Source organism: Schistocerca piceifrons, chromosome X, assembly GCF_021461385.2.
Source record: "Schistocerca piceifrons isolate TAMUIC-IGC-003096 chromosome X, iqSchPice1.1, whole genome shotgun sequence".
Classification (NCBI taxonomy): Eukaryota; Metazoa; Arthropoda; class Insecta; order Orthoptera; family Acrididae; genus Schistocerca; species Schistocerca piceifrons.
In genome coordinates, this window is record NC_060149.1 from 164,463,016 (window position 1) to 164,480,121 (window position 17,106).

Sequence of the window (17,106 nt, forward strand, 5' to 3'; positions counted from 1 at the left end):
AAGGTCTCGATCTGCCATTGCTAATCTTTCCGAATCCCTTATTTTCTGTTTTAAAAGCAATTCACGTGCCCTACTTCGAGTCAACATATGCTCATACGATCTCACGCGTTTCATAAACTTTTTGTTCACACGACTTGACAAACCATTCACTTACTTGTTGGGTCAGAACCAACTTGTCAACGATGTATCCGCCACCTGTGCGCTTGCATTGGAGAGAAAACTTAATTCTAACAATATTAAAATTCATGACTTAATTATGCTATTCTCTCTGCCAGAATGTCTCACTTTTATTGAATACTTTCTTACTATCTATTGCTGCAGCTACTGTTTTCGACTATTTATAACGTTCAAAAAAATTTATTTTTTTTTATTACGAAAATTTTTCAACAGGATGTTTTTCTGACCTAGTTAGGCATGTGGTCAACCTTCAACCACGGTACTTTACCATCCTGGCAGGGTCGCCATTTTCTAACATTCTTTGTGGTGTCTGTTTGTTCTATATCGTGTCTCCCTACCACTTTCGCGCAACGACGCTCTGAGCGTGTTTTTTAGGGAATTGACTAGTTTGAACCTGGGACCTGTTGCTGGTAAGGAGACGCCAGACCACACATGACATGTAGAGATCAGAAGAGTTCAGTGAGACTAGCGATGATATAACCAAATACTTAATGATTTCAGCGTCAGCTCCACTGCACTCCCTGTAAAAGAATCTTAATACTGACTAAATTTAGTGCAAGGAGTTCAAGGCTTTCCTACTTTTAGTTAGCTGGTAAAATAACGTCGAAAAAGCAGTTAAGTTTACCATTGGAAATTTTATTCTACTCACAAAACATTGTTTATAAATTGCACTATTGATAAAAGGAAATGTTTTAATACAGGATGGTAAAAACCAACTGCGTTCAACAAGAATGTGAATGAATATTCCCTGAGTGGGTTTCCAAGTTCTACAATGGATCAAAGGATGACCTATGCCATATCATATCTATAATTTAGATTTAATTTAAGTTTCACAAAAGAGAAAACTATCAAAATGGTCTACAGTGACCCTCAATTATCTTTAATTACTTATCTAACTTGTCGTAAATTACAGTGGCTGATGTGGCTTCTCAATAACTATATAACAGAAAAATCATCGCGTTTCAGATTTTTATTTCAAGTGGCAAATGTGAACACCATGAGCTTTAATTGACGATCGACGCTAGTACTACGCAAAAAGGGGGTGTAACAGATGAGACTTCTGCAGTTCTGAGTGAAGCTTTATGCGCTGTTATGCGGCATCGCGTGCGTTCATTGCCTTGTCGGTGTTCGTCAGGGGGCGGCGAGCAGCACAGCGCCGCTCACCTCGCCGTCTCGGAAGCAACTCTCTCCTAACTTCTCCTTACTACAATTTACCGAAGTTAGTGTAAAAAAACTATCTGGCTGTGTTTTCATCTGACCAATCAGGGTCTCAATGTTAACCTTAAGCTCCGCCTATCCAATGAGAAACGTTATACTTTTCGTGGTGGGGCAATGATTTTAAAGTTTGCAACGTAACAGAGACGCGAAAAAGTCTCACGCTAAAACTTGCAGCTGGTGTGGTCCTTTTAATGTTATCGTAATACCTATGCTGTTCTTCTGCAGGGCTCTATCTCTTAACATGGGCTGGGGGGTGGTCCTGACGTTACAGAGACGCGAAAAAGTCTCACGCTAAATTATGCGGCTGAGGTGGCCCTATTTGTGTTATGGTAAGATCCATACTGTTCTTCTGGAGGGCTCTAGCTTTTAACATGGGCTGGGGGGTGGTCCTAACGTAACAGAGACGTGAAAAAGTCTCACACTAGGGCTCTAGCTTTTAACATGGGCTGGGGGATGGTCCTAACGGTTAGCTGGCGACGTGGGTGTCCGTCCCTTATCGTAGGGCCTTCTCTAACTTAACACGGTTCTGCTCTCGGCTTCTGTTCTCGTTTCTCCCCTCGGATCTGCGTCTGTCTCACTGTGGGAAGGTATGACATGCATTTAGGCATTCTTGTGTTAGTCTGTGGTATTCCATTTGCTCACTCGTTACTCGTATTAGTTTGGTTAATTTAATGTCACGATTTATTCGGAGCTATGTGACGTACTACTGGATTTGCTTATCATGTCAGGGTTTTCATGGAAGGTGTTGGTTTGCCTGACACCTTACACATTTCTCAACAGTAGCTGTAGTCGAGGAATAATGTTGTGAACAGCACTGTAAAGCATGTCCGGATTTATGGTGAGGCATTGGCGTCGGATTTTGTCTTTCAGCATCCCTAGAGATGTCGGTCGATCACAATACACTGGCGACTTCAGGTAACCCCAAAGCCAATAATCGCACGGACTGACGTCTGGGGACCTAGGAGGCCAAGCATGACGAAAGTGGCGGCTGAGCACACGATCATCACCAAACGACGCGTGCAAGAGATCTTTCACGCGTCTATCAATATGGGGTGTTTTTTTTTTTTTTTTTTGTTCTAATAAAACCCCATGTCATTCCAAGCATGTGTGTCAATTTTTACCTCTCTATCTACATTATTCCGTGATTTATTAAGTTTTCAAATTGATACTGACTTTTTGGTCACCCGGTATTTTGCATATTTCACGCGTTTTTTTTTTTTTTTACGCATGTGTTATGTATCTTTCTATCGAATTTCGCCCTGCAGTTTCATTTTCGCTCATCTGAGTGTTTATGACGTCATGTCTCCTGAATTACGTGTTGTGTGATTATATAACCTTGCTGGTACATCCAGTGCCATATGTAAATACTGTTTACAAAATGTGTTGCTGATACAGTTAGTAGCAAAGAAGTAAAAACTTAAACGTCATGTTTCATTCTGCAGTTTTACTGCATGAACTGCGAAAATGTTGTAAGCGACAAACTTTTTTCCTTTCATCATTTTGTGCGAGGTGTAAGCGAGAAGAAGTTCATAAAGGTTTGAAATTATGCGAGAAGTTTGCTACAAGTCACAAAGTGCTCTCATTCTCAAATACTGGGTGAATAAAGTATGAGTATTCGCGCGTCGTCGGCCACACTGCTTTTTCGCCCCCACCCCAGCCCCATTGTTAGGTAAGTGGTTCTTCCCCATCATAGAGATTTTTTATAGACAGTAAATGATACCTGTACCAAGTTTCGCTGAAATCGATCCTGTGGTTTAGGAGGAGATGTGAAACATGCATGCCCAAAAACATACATACATACGTTCATTTTTGCTGTATGTATGGATACAATAACTGAACGGTTCTTCGGTGACTGCCGTGAGTTTTTTTTTAATCTTTAATCCCTATTCAGAGAATGTGTAACAATTACGTTTATATATAATATTCTATAAATGGTGATTAGTTATTAATATAAATTTAGACCAGTCTACGAAAAAATTACACAAAGGGGTAATATGGCACACATCTCGTCTTTTTTTTTTTTTTTGTTTTTTTGTTTTGAGTCATCAGTCTTCTGACTGGTTTCATACAGCCCGCCACGAACCCTTCTGCGCCAATTTTTTCATGTCAGAGTAGCACTTGCAATTTATGTCTTCTATTATTTGCTGGCTGTATCCCAATCTCTGTCTTCCTCGTGCCATGGAAATTATTGCCTGATGTCTTAACAGATGTCCTATCATCCTTGTCAGGGTCTTCCCTTTATTCCTTTCCTCGCCGATTCTGCGAAAAACCACCTCAGTCTTTACCTTATCCGTCCACCCGGTTTTCAAAGTTCTTTTGCAGTACAACATCCCAAATGCTTCTATTCTCTCCTGCTGTTCCAGTTTTTCCACAGTCCATGTGTCACTGCCATATAATGCTGTGCTCCAGACGTACATTCTCAGAAATTTCTTCCTCAAATTAAGACCTATCTGAATATAGTAGACTTTGAATCTTTGAATATAGTAAACTTCTCTTTGCCAGAAATTCGCTTTCTGCCAGTGCTAGCCTGCTTTTTATGACCTCCTTGCTCCGTCCATCATGGGTTATTTTGTTGCCTTGGTAGCAGAATTACTTAACTTCATCGACTTCGTGATCACCAATCCTGATATTAAGTTCCTCGTTGTTCTCATTTCTGCTACTTCCCATTACTTCCGACTTTCTTCAGTTTACTCTCAATCCATATTCTGTACTCATTAGACAGTTCATTGCGTTCAACAGGTCCCGTAGTTCTTCTTCAGTTTCACTGAGGATAGCAATGTCATCATCGAATCATTTCTTTTATTTCCGTCCCTGCTTCTTCGATGTATAGATCGAACAACGGAGGCGAAAGACTATATCCCCGTCTTACACCATTTTTAATCCGTGCACTTCGTTCTTGATGTTCCATTATTATTGTTCCCTCTTGTTTACTGTAAATATTTTACGCTGCCTTCTTTCCCTATATTTACTCCTATTTTTGTCAGGCTTTCGAACGTCTTGCACCATTTTATATTGTCGAACGCTTTTTCGAGGTCGACAAATCCTATGAACGTTTCTCGATTTTTCTTCAGTATTGCTTTCATCATCAACTGCAACGTCAGAGCCGGCCTTTGTGACCGAGCGCTTCTAGGCGCGTCAGTCCGGAACCGCGCTGCTGCTACGGTCGCAGGTTCGAATCCTGCCTCGGGCGTGGATGTGTGTGATGTCCTTAGGTTAGTTAGGTTTAAGTAGTTCTAAGTCAAGGGGACTGATGACCTCAGATGTTAAGTACCGTAGTGCTCAGAGCCATTTGAACCATTCTTTTTGCAACGTCAGAATCTCCTCTCTAGCACCGTTATCTTTCCTAAAGCAAAATTGATCATCATTTAACACATCCTCAATTTTCTTTTTCATTCTTCTGTATACTATTCTTGTCAGCAACTGGGAAACACGAGTGCGATAATTCTCGTACTTGTTGGCTCTTGCAATCTTGGGAATTGTGTGGATGATGTTTTTCCGGGTGTCTGATGGTATATCGTGAGTCTTATACATTCTACACACCAACGTGAATAACAGGTTTGTTCCCACTTCCCGCAATTATTTTAGAAATTCCGATGGAATGTTATCCATCCTGCCTTCAAAAACTCTTCTGAATTCCGATTCCAATACTGGATACCTACGTCTTACCTATCGACTCCTGTTTCTTCTTTTGTCACGTGATCGCATAAGTCCTCCCCCTCATAGAGGCTCTCACTCTACTCTTTCCATCTATCTGCTCTCTCCTCCCCATTGAACAGTGGAATTCCCGTTGCACTTTTAATGTTACCACTCTTGCTTTTAATTTCACCGAAGATTGTTTTGATTTTTCTGTGAGATGACGGCAGTTATGAGTCGAAGGGGGCGAAAGGGAGAGAGTGGTGGGAAAGGGAGTGACAGAGGGTGGTAGCCTATCCCCTTCGTTATTCATTACATACATTGAACAAGCAGTAAAGGAAACCAAAGAAAATTTTGGAGTAGGTATTAAAGTTCACGGAGAAGAAATAAAAAAAATGGTTCAAACGGCTCTGAGCACTATGGGACTTAACTTCTAAGGCCATCAGTCCCCTAGAACTTAGAACTACTTAAACCTAACTAACCTAAGGACATCACACACATCCATGCCCGAGGCAGGATTCGAACCTGCGACCGTAGCGGCCGCGCGGTTCCAGACTGTAGCGCCTTTAACCGCTTGGGCACCCCGGCCGGCGAAGAAATAAAAACATTGAGGTTTTCTGATGACATTGTAACTCTGTCTGTGACAGCAGAGGGCTTGGAAGAGCAGTTGAACGGAATGGACAGTGTCTTGAAAGAAGGATATAAGATGAACATAAAAAAAATCAAAACGAGGATAATGGAATGTAGTCGAATTAATTCAGGTGATGCTAAGGGAATTAGATTAGGAAACGAGACACTTAAACTAGTAGATGAGTTTTGTTGTTTGGGCAGCAAAATAACTGAGGATGACTGAAGTACAGAGAATATAAAATGTAGACTGCTAATGGCAAGAAAAGCATTTCTCAAGTAAAGAAATTTCTTGACATGGGATATAGATGTAAGTGTTAGGAAGTCCTTCCCGAGGGTATTTCTCCGGAGCGCAGCAATGTATGGAAGTGAAACATGGGCGACAAACAGTTTAGATAAAAAAATCTAGAAGCTTTCGAAATGTGGTTCTACAGAAGAATGCTGAAGATTAGATGAGTCGATCACGTAACTAATGAGATACTGTATACAGGGTGTTACAAAAAGGTACGGCCTAACTTTCAGGAAACATTCCTCACACACAAATAAAGAAAAGATGTTATGTGGACATGTGTCCGGAAACGCTTAATTTCCATGTTAGAGCTCATTTTAGTTTCGTCAGTATGTACTGTACTTCCTCGATTCACCGCCAGTTGGCCCAATTGAAGGAAGGTAATGTTGACTTCGGTGCTTGTGTTGACATGCGACTCTTTGCTCTACAGTACTAGCATCAAGCACATCAGTACGTAGCATCAACAGGTTAGTGTTCATCACGAGCGTGGTTTTGCAGTCAGTGCAATGTTTACAAATGCGCAGTTGGCAGATGCCCGTTTGATGTATGGATTAGCACGGGGCAATAGCCGTGGCGCGGTACGTTTGTATCGAGACAGATTTCCAGAACGAAGATGTCCCGACAGGAAGACGTTCGAGCAATTGATCGGCGTCTTAGGGAGCACGGATCATTCCAGCCTATGACTCGCGGCTGGGGAAGACTTAGAACGACGACGACACCTGCAATGGACGAGGCAATTCTTCGTGCAGTTGACGATAACCCTAATGTCAGAGTCAGAGAAGTTGCTGCTGTACAAGGTAACGTTGACCACGTCACTGTATGGAGAGTGCTACGGGAGAGCCAGTTGTTTCCGTACCATGTACAGCGTGTGCAGGCACTATCAGCAGCTGATTGGCCTCCACGGGTACACTTCTGCGAATGGTTCATCCAACAATGTGTCAATCCTCATTTCAGTGCAAATGTTCTCTTTACGGATGAGGCTTCATTCCAACGTGATCAAATTGTAAATTTTCACAATCAACATGTGTGGGCTGACGAGAAACCGCACGCAATTGTGCAATCACGTCATCAACACAGATTTTCTGTGAACGTTTGGGCAGGCATTGTTGGTGATGTCTGGATTGGGCCCCATGTTCTCACCTACGCTCAATGGAGCACGTTATCATGATTTCATACGGGATACTCTACCTGCGCTGCTAGAACATGTGCCTTTACAGGTACGACACAACATGTGGTTCATGCACGATGGAGCTCCTGCACATTTCAGTCGAAGCGTTCGTACGCTTCTCAACAACAGATTCGATGACAGATGGATTGGTAGAGGCGGACCAATTCCATGGCCTCCACGCTCTCCTGACCTCAACCCTCTTGACTTTCATTTGTGGGGGCATTTGAAAGCTCTTGTCTACGCAATCCCGGTACCAAACGTAGAGACTCTTCGTGGTCGTATTGTGGACGGTTGTGATACAATACGCCATTCTCCAGGGCTGCATCAGCGCATCAGGGATTCCATGCGACGGAGGTTGGATGCATGTACCCTCGCTAACGGAGGACATTTTGAACATTTCCTGTAACAAAGTCTTTGAAGTCACGCTGGTACGTTCTGTTGCTGTGTGTTTCCATTCCATGATTAATGTGATTTGAAGAGAAGTAATAAAATGAGCTCTAACATGGAAAGTAAGCGTTTCCGGACACAAGTCCACATAACATATTTTCTTTCTTTGTGTGTGAGGAATGTTTCCTGAAAGTTTGACCGCACCTTTTTGTAACACCCTGTAGAATTGAGGAGACAAGGAATCTGTGCCATAACTTGATCAAAAGAAGGGATCGGTTGATTACATTCTGAGACATCAAGGGATCACCAATTTAGTATTGGAGGGGGACGGGGGGGGGGGGGGGGGGTTCACAAACCATAGAGGGAGACCGACAGATGAATACAGTAAATAGATTCAGAAATATGTAGGTTGCAGTAGTTATTCGGAGATGAAGAGGCTCGTATTGAATAGAGTAGCATTGAGAGCTGCATCAAACCAGTTTATGGACTGAAGACAACAACATATGCTGAGTCAGTCGTTCAAAAAATCGTTTCTTTTTCAACTTATTCACATTTTTCATGTAGTCATTACCCCTTAATTTCCCTGCACCTCCTATTTATTTCATTTCTAAGTGACTCGTATTTCTGTATTCCTGAGTTTCCCTAACCATTTTCGTACCTCCCTCTTTCGTCGATCAACTGAAGTATATCTTCTCTTACCCATATTTCATCGCAGTTACGTTCCTTGTACCTACGTTTTTCTCTCCAACTCCCGTGATTGCCCTGTTTAGAAATGTCCATTCCGCTTCAACTGAACTGCCTACTGAGATATTCAAATTTCGCAATATCCATAGGTGAGAGCTTCAAGCGTATCTCTCCGTTTCTTAGTACTTTTGTATCCCACTTCTTTGCACATTAATTCTTCCTGACTAGTCTCGGTAAACTTCAATCTATTCTTTATCATTACCAAATTGTGATTTGAGTCTATATCTGTCCCTGGGTACGCCTTACAATCCAACACTGTTTTCGGAATCTCTGCCTGGCCACGATGTAATCTGACTAAAATCTTCCTGTATTTCCTGGCCTTTTCCATGTATACCTCCTCTTCTTGTGAGTCTTGAATAGAGTATTCGCTATAACCACCTGAAATTTATTGCAGAATTCAATCAGTATTTCTCCTCTCCTTACATGTACCAAGCCTTTATTCTCCTGTAGCCCTTTCTTCTACTCTTTCCGCTACAACCGCATTCCAATCCCCCATGACTGTTCGATTTTCAACTCCCTTTACGTACTGAATTATTCGTTCAATATCTTCGTATACTTTCTCTGTCTCTTCGTCTTCTGCATGCGACGTCGGCATCTATACCTGAACTATTGTTGTCAGTGTTGGTTGATTCTGATGAGAGCAACAAACACTTAACTGTTCACAGTAATTCATTCTCTGTCCTATCTTCCTGTTCATAACGAATCCCACTCTTGTTTTACCATTTCCTGTTGATATTACCCTGTACTCGTCTTACCAGAAATCCTTGTCCTCTTTCCATATTACTTCACTGATGCCCACTGTATCTAGATTGAGCCTTAGCATTTCCCTTCACAGAATTTACAGCTTCTCTACCACGTTCAAACTTCTGACAATCCATTCCCAGACCCGTAGCACACCATCCTTCCGCTAGTTATTCAATATTTTTTTCATGGTCACCTCCCCCTTGATAATCCATTGCCAGAGATCCGAATGGAGAACTAGTCTGGAATCGTTTTCTTCCAACGGAGAGATCGTCATGACACTTTCTCAATCACATCTCACTGTTAGCCCATTAAAGGATGTTTCCGTGACCAAAGGAATACAGAAATGGCGCGCTTTCTTGGCGCGGAGACGTAGCGGTGACGTTGCTCTGTACTCTGTATTCGTTTGACGGAGGAGATATGTCCTCTCACACTCATGCTCTCATTTGTTTGAACTGGACGAACTTTATATGTTTTTCGTCTGAACCGTAGACTATAGCATCGAACTTTTTTTCCAGACATCACTCTTCCTATTATAAAACATATTTCCAGTTGCATACACTTCATCACTTAATTTTCGTCTTACAACCCTCCACAGGGTCACAAAACACAGCTCCATTAGAGGCCGACAAGCGATCATTTGCGACGTCAGTACCACTTTACTACAGCAAGACCTGTACTCAACTTCCGTTCTAGGTCACGAGTAGCCTTACACTCCTTAACGCTACAGAGTGAAAGACGAGTTGACGAGTAGGAAGGAACAGCAGCTCCGCCGTTCTGACTTGTACTCACAGACCTGTAGCGGAAGGAAGCCAGTATAGCAACGACGTAAAAACAGCACCTTGATTTCTAATGTGTGCATCCCTCAACATTAGCTTCGTACTCGCTCCGTTTCTGATCTGTAATATGTAGGAATAAATTTACAAAACCTGTAAGTCTATTCTATTTTGTTTCAGATGTCTCAAGAAGCCTATGGAAGAGAGTATGCCAACCCAGCCTAATTTTCTGTGTGTTCCAAGCGCCTGCATTAGTGCAAGAACAAATTTCCCAAGCAACTGTTCTTCCAGTAGCTGAGAGAAACGCACACAGTGGAACATGAGGTTCTCACAGTGTGGGATATCAAAACAAACATCAGCGAGATTTATCCGTAGTTCAACAATTTTTATTCCAGTGTCGTTTTTGACACATTCTCGAAGCTCATAAACAGGAAACACATAACTGTCTGTGCTTTTGTACGTGACTGGATGGAACTGGTGGCACAAGTATCAACAACTAATGTATTCTGTTGTTATTTAAGTACTGGTTGGGATAACAAAAACGCTTGAAATGTCTCTCTTTTATTAAGAATGAAATCAGATTACATATAGTGGGAAAACAAAACCTGTGTCAATTCATGATTACTTTAGGGATTTTAATTCTAATACTTACTAGATTTGCTCATTAGAAAGTATTCACAGATTAAGCACCTAAACGCTCAAAGAAATATAAAATTTTAGACATACTGTAGCAAATTAGGTTTTAAAATTCACACCAATTGCTTCCTGAGCAACCTTTATTTCCTAGCATGAGTGATAGTACATTATGAAACAAATTATACAGCTATAGTTCCAATTCTCTACAAACATATGCTCTGTCAGACATCACAGCACTATGATTTTATGAAATATTCTTTGTTTATCTGATTATTCGTTACATTCAAACGTAAATAACCTAGTTCCAGTCCTTTCTTTTTGAAAATGTCCTTTTAAGCAGAATGTAAATGACTGCTGAAATCAGTGAGACACAAAGCTGCCCTCAACCCTTAACTAATACAAATGCAAGTAGTGTGTTTTAAAGCCATAACAAGAATAAACTAGTTTTTGAATTTGAAATAGATGAAATATGTAAGACAAAAAAATTTTATCCAAGGTAAAAGCTGTGACTAACAAAGTCAATCTGATGCCTCTAAAAATCTTCCAAGTAGCTCTCTTATGAAAGAAATGCCTATTCTAATAATCAGTAGTTTCACTAGATATTTTTATAGAAAAGTCAATTTTACAACATAGATAATGAAGAAGAATTTCTTTGAAAGTAAAGCTCCTGGCATAAGACTAGAAATCACTGGGAACAGAAATGTTTCATACTACACATGCTTGTAAATAGGTAAAGGTTATTTAATTAGTAATAGATTAGCATCTGTTTAACTCACATATCACAAAACATCAAATTCAGCGCTTAAACAGAATAAAATATTCATACATCTCTCATATGACCTAAAAAGTTTATTCGTTTTTAAACCACTCATAGCCAGTTCAAGCCTGAAAAACCTTACACATCTAGGAGAGAAGCATACACATTTCATAGGTGCCTCATTAATGAAAGTTATTCTAGGGATTTAAGTAGTAGAACTCATAGAGAAAGAGCTTTTTTATACTCTAATTTTATAGTATTTGGTAACAGAAATAATGGCCAACAATATGAAATGAACTTTTCATGGCAGTGAAATCAAATATCAGAAAATGCGTACTTGTATATCCATTTTGATGTGGTATATATTTAGAACTAATGAGCAGTTTCAAAATAAAGCAGACCAAGCAAATATTTCTTGGTATAATCATCATCTTTCAGTGTAAAATAAATAACACACAAACACTCTATTGCCTCAGGAAAAATTTGGACTATCTTGTTAATAGCTATTTACCACTCATATTTCGGACAGCTTCTTATGATCATAAACAGCTACAGCATGTGTTTCAGGATGCAAAGATTAATACAAAAAGCTTTTCATCAGTATCTATGTATGTTTCAAATGGAAATATGCTATTCATTAATTTTAAAAAGACATTTACCTCTGAGAACCAAGAAATCTGATTAGTTTCACCTTCTAAGAAAAAGTTAGATGTATAGTGTTCATAAATACGTAGATGAATGTCGGTAAGATGCATTACAATTTTTGAGTCTTTTTTGCTCCAATCAGAGTCAATACTGAGAGGGGCAAATTCCTTGCTTTTCTTTCCAGTAAGTGTTTATAAATGTAATGGACAGAAAAGGCATATAAATAGCTTTCCTCTTTACAAAAGCCATCCATAATTTGGTTACTTCCCAATATGTACAGGAATTACATTTCAGTGGATATGAGCAGTACCATTAAAATTTCAATTTTGAATATAAACATCAAGTAATAATCTCATTGCATCCTCTGAAAGACAGAGAGGGATTTCAAATGTGTCTACAATAGTACCAGAAGCAGAAATATGAAAGAAAGCCATAGAATAAAACCATCATAATTGAAACATCTAATCAAACCCATTCTGAACAAGTGTTCAGCAACAAACCACTAAGTATTGGTCTTAATGACAATCAAACAGTACTTTTGCAAGATAAAATGCTCCTTTTTGTGTTATACACTGAAATGAGAAGGAAATTCTTATGACCAAATGAATTCATACAGTTAATTATAGTTGACACTGTTACTATAACTGGCAAATGGTGCAATGGGAAATAATAATCTTGAACCAAACAATATCCCCAATATATTTGGGGCCTAATAAAGTATATCCAGAAGTGGACTGTTCTGAGCAACTGTTTCTAAATCAGGACCCAGCAAGACAGTACAGTGCTCAGACAATGGACATGTACTCATGAGGATGGCAGTTAAAATCCTCATCTTACCATCCTGATTTAGGTTTTCTATGCTTTCCCTAAATCATTTAATGTGAAGCCTAGAAGGTTCCTTTGAAAGGCTTGGTTGATTTTGTGAGCTTGTGCTCTATCTCTAATGATGTCATCATTGATAGAATGTTAAATTCTAATCTTCCTTCTTTCCTTTTATCTACTCAGTAACAGGTTTTAATTTGTTTAATTAAGGTTCCTAAGAATAAGCAAACTCTGTAAAACATTCAGTGGCAATAACAAGGTTTTCTACATGATCTCACAGAATCCCCCACAAACGTTCTTATGTTTAGAATGTCAAATCAAACACTTTTCAGCTGTCTAAATTGATTTGACATTCTGCACTGACCAGCTGAGGTCCTGCAACCATCTCTGAAAAGATGGACATAAGAGACTTCTCATGTTTAGTTTCTAGATAGTGTTTATACAGCAGCTACTGATAGTGTATACAAACAAATTAAGAATTTAACGAATATTATTCTGTTTGTATCATTATACTGAAGAGGTGAGACAATTTTATATACTTATGTCATTTGAACTTCTCAGAGTCAGTCACAGTAACAGCTTTGACATAACAGCATTCATGGAAATATTTTTAGAACAGTGTGTATAATTCTGTTCTATCACATACTCTTCTCATAGTGGTGAATCTTACATTTAATATTATTTTATTGTGTAAACCTGCCATAACATTCCTTCAAGATTTGCTGTCATCTAAAATGACACTGGAAACAGATTGTGGCTAGGTTTCATGTAGAAAAATCAATGCCAAATATGAAAATTATTGATTATTCTTTTGTCATATGTTCCATAGTGCCTTCATAAACTTATAAAAAATATACTGAATAGGAAAGTGGAAGGATATTTTCTTTTGGACTTGTATGTTTATGAAGTATAGGTAACAGAAATTTTGCCAATTATTGATTGTATAATATTAACAGAACCTTATAGTACTATTCATAGTATTATCAAATAGCAAAGATCATATTGTTGTTCCTAGTGCTTCATAATTCTGGTGAGGCACAAGCTAAAACCGTTTCATTTACTCACTTCAGAAGAAACACTACATGTCATAAAAAAGTCACAGCCTTTTAATTCTCTTTCATTATGAAAAAAATGCAATGAATTTATGTACCTACCTTCTACAGGTATTGTCATTCAGAAATCTGTTTTTAATAGAACTAAATTCCTACATGGTCTGAACAATGAATGAAACTAGGTTTATAGTTCTTGAATATCAACATCAAAATGGATATAATACATTACTGCTTGAGCTTAGCTTCACTTGAAAACAAATTTTTAGCCTAATGAAACACAAACTTCATTTTGTGCTTTTAACAGTAGTAGAATAAGCAGTAATATTTGGTAAAAGCAAGGCTGGAGTATCTATATAGTCACCCATTTTTAGGGTTTCCTAAATTCAAAAAGATGGATGCTAAAGTTGTTCCTTCAAAAATGCTGGTCGGATTTCCTTCCCATCATTGTTAATCTGAGCTTGTACTCATTCTCTGATGACCTGCGTAAAGAAATACTATATTTGTTCATTATTTTGGCCATACTAAATTAACTACACTATAGTATTAATATACAAACAATCACTAACTAATGAAAGTTACACTCTGATAGCTATCTGTTATGTTTATTTTAAGAATCTCAAAATTTTTCATCTATGTAATATATTATAGTAATGTTTGGAATACAGTAAAATAATATGTTATATTAGCCACTCTACGTGCCAAATTGTCATAAATCCTCATATAATTTTGATGTCAGATATTCCTGTTTGTTAGTGTCAGATATTATTAAGTTAAAATTTTGTGACCATATTGCACTTTATGAGCACATTTTCATTAATGTTACTGACCCTCTGCAAATGGAAAGTTAGATACCCAAAAGAAAAGAAAGTCTCATTCTTTTTGTAAATAATAACTTTCTTTATGTCTGCCTGGGACACAACACTGAAATCTTGAGTGATATCTGTATTATTCCCTGTAACACTGTTAATGCTGTAAATGCAGCTGGTGTACTGCTGAGATGGGTATTTTTAAATTCCGTATTTGTTGATATGATCGTTTGCTCTTAGTGGTACCTCCATCCACTTAATTTATTATCAATACATTGGTGCCAGGTTTGATGCTTAAATCTCCTATTTTCAAGCAGTTGACTGTTTTATTCAGAATTTCTTTAAATTGTTACTTTATGATGTTTTCCTAGTACTTTATTCATATAGGGATATCTAGAGAAGCTTTCACACTTACAGTGAACAGGACTGTGATGGAAAAAAGGGGAAAATATGCAACACACAAAAAGAGAAAACAGTTAACAACTTGAAAATCAATTAGTTACTAGATGAACTGCATTGAATTACTTTGTAAAATAAGATATTTACGTCACAAAGTTACTGTACTTTCTAGAGTCTATAAAGTAAATTGAAATTCTTGTCTTACAGAAGTTGCCATTTGCAGGCAATGAGCTACACAGGCATTTTAGTCATCATAGGTTGTAGAAGTATTATATATACTTCTAACGAATTCTGCTACATTTCTGCATTGTATCATTATAGATTTGTGACAAAGATTGTATACCCACTCTTTCAATAACAGAAGCAAACTTAGTTGTAAGTACAGATCATACACACATATACAACTGCTTCAGGCGATAGGTGTTTAAATTGCTACTATGTTTTCTCTCATAAGTGCAAGGCAGTTTAACAGATTACACTATTAAATATAACAGCTAATGAAAAGTAAGATAATTATGTAATTGTAACATATGTTCTGTTATATATTCCTTGCATTTTAAAGAAACAGCTCTTCAGGAACTTATAACCTATCCTCTTTATTTGAGAAAAATTGTTGAAATTTTTTTGTGATATTTCACATTAGAAGTGTGGGTTTTGTGATTCTTATACAATTTCTACTGTATTCTCAAATAAGTATAGCAGTTTTTAAAGTTTAGTGTATGGCTGTCTTTGTAAATTGTGCAAGCTTTTAAAATTTACATTGCACAAATTTTATTCTAAATTTGTGTCACAGTTAACAGTGCTTTCTATTGAAACATATTTTTGATAATAAAGAAGGTAGACCACACAAAGTTGCACATGCCGGGCATAGTTTTCTGTTTACTTGGTCTATTCATAAGAGAAGGAAGAACCTATGAGAGCCTTTATCGTATACAAAAAATCCTGAAGCATCTCTTGATACTGATACAGGAGTTTACTTTATTGTATATTTTTGTCATGTACATACAAAAATGTAAAAGATGCCTATAAAATACTGAGTGCCTTTAACTGGTTTAACAGAATGTTTGTACAGCAATCCCACTCTAAAATAATGTACTTTAAATATGAACAATGTCTCTGGCATAATACACTGTCTTTCACAAATCTCAAAATTGCTGTATTGTTTTGAAATGGTACTCGGCATTTAAGCATTTGACACTAATGCATAACATTAGTTTTCTGTAATTTGCTGCATAAATTTTATTACATTTAATATGAAAACTGACAGTTGTAGTAAGCTGCTTAACAGATTTTAGAGTATATCTTGTTTTCATGTATTTTTGTATATTGCTTCACAAATTCTTTGTTGATACAGCAAACCCATTCAGATTTGTTTCAATTTTGTAAACTGAAACACAGTATGTAAACTATTATACAATTTTCTTTCTACATTAATACCTCATGCTTCTTGCTAATGCATTCCAGCTGCGTAATAGGCACTGGCAATTATAGTATTTACACATACTGTGCTTCAGAAAAAAGTGCTTTATTGTATAATGGTAAGAGACAGGAGCAGAAATCAAGATACTGTATTTATGTACAAAAATATTGAGTGTTTTTTAATCTTGAGTGAAACAATGTATTTTAAAGAGTTTTAATTGGAAATTTCTTACTTTTACACAGTCATTTTCAAGTATGTACCTGTAACTCACAGTTGTTCATACATTTGTGGTTTCTACTCATAAGCAAATTGAATGCCAACACTTGGAATATGCACTTTTACAGTAATGTAGGTAACGAACAATGACTACCAATTGTTAATAGTATTTTCTTGTAAGAGGAGATTTCCTTCTGCATGACTATTGCTGATGCAAATAAATTTTTCATTATTTGCAAATGTTATTTTGGTACATTCATTAGAAGATAATGTGCAAGTATTTCATATGGCTCACCTGTTTTGGGATCCTATTCCAGATACACTTCAAGCTATTGCAGAAGAAGTAACACTACAAGCATTTCAAGCCATCAAATGCCTTTTTTTGTTTTTGTAGGGATACTTCTATATGATCTCTAACAGTAGAAATTGTGAAACTCATAGTTTTATCTCGTCATTAGTGGCATTGAAAAATAGAAGACAATAATGGTTGAAGGCCTGATTGATCGTTTACAGGTTTTACACAAAATTTTGTACTGAGTTAGCTCAACTTTAACTATAATTTACTATTGAATCCCTAATGACAATATTCTCTT

General features: G+C 37.7%; 1 protein-coding gene across 1 annotated transcript in view; it reads left to right on the top strand.

Annotated features, from left to right (window-relative positions):
- Positions 1 to 16,723, top strand: part of LOC124722129 — a 256,902-nt gene extending 240,179 nt beyond the window's left edge. Inside the window, exon 6 of the mRNA XM_047247333.1 lies at positions 9,941 to 16,723. The gene's annotated coding sequence lies outside the window, so the exon portion shown is untranslated. The remainder of the gene's footprint in view (positions 1 to 9,940) is intronic.
- Positions 16,724 to 17,106: the final 383 nt, after the last annotated feature.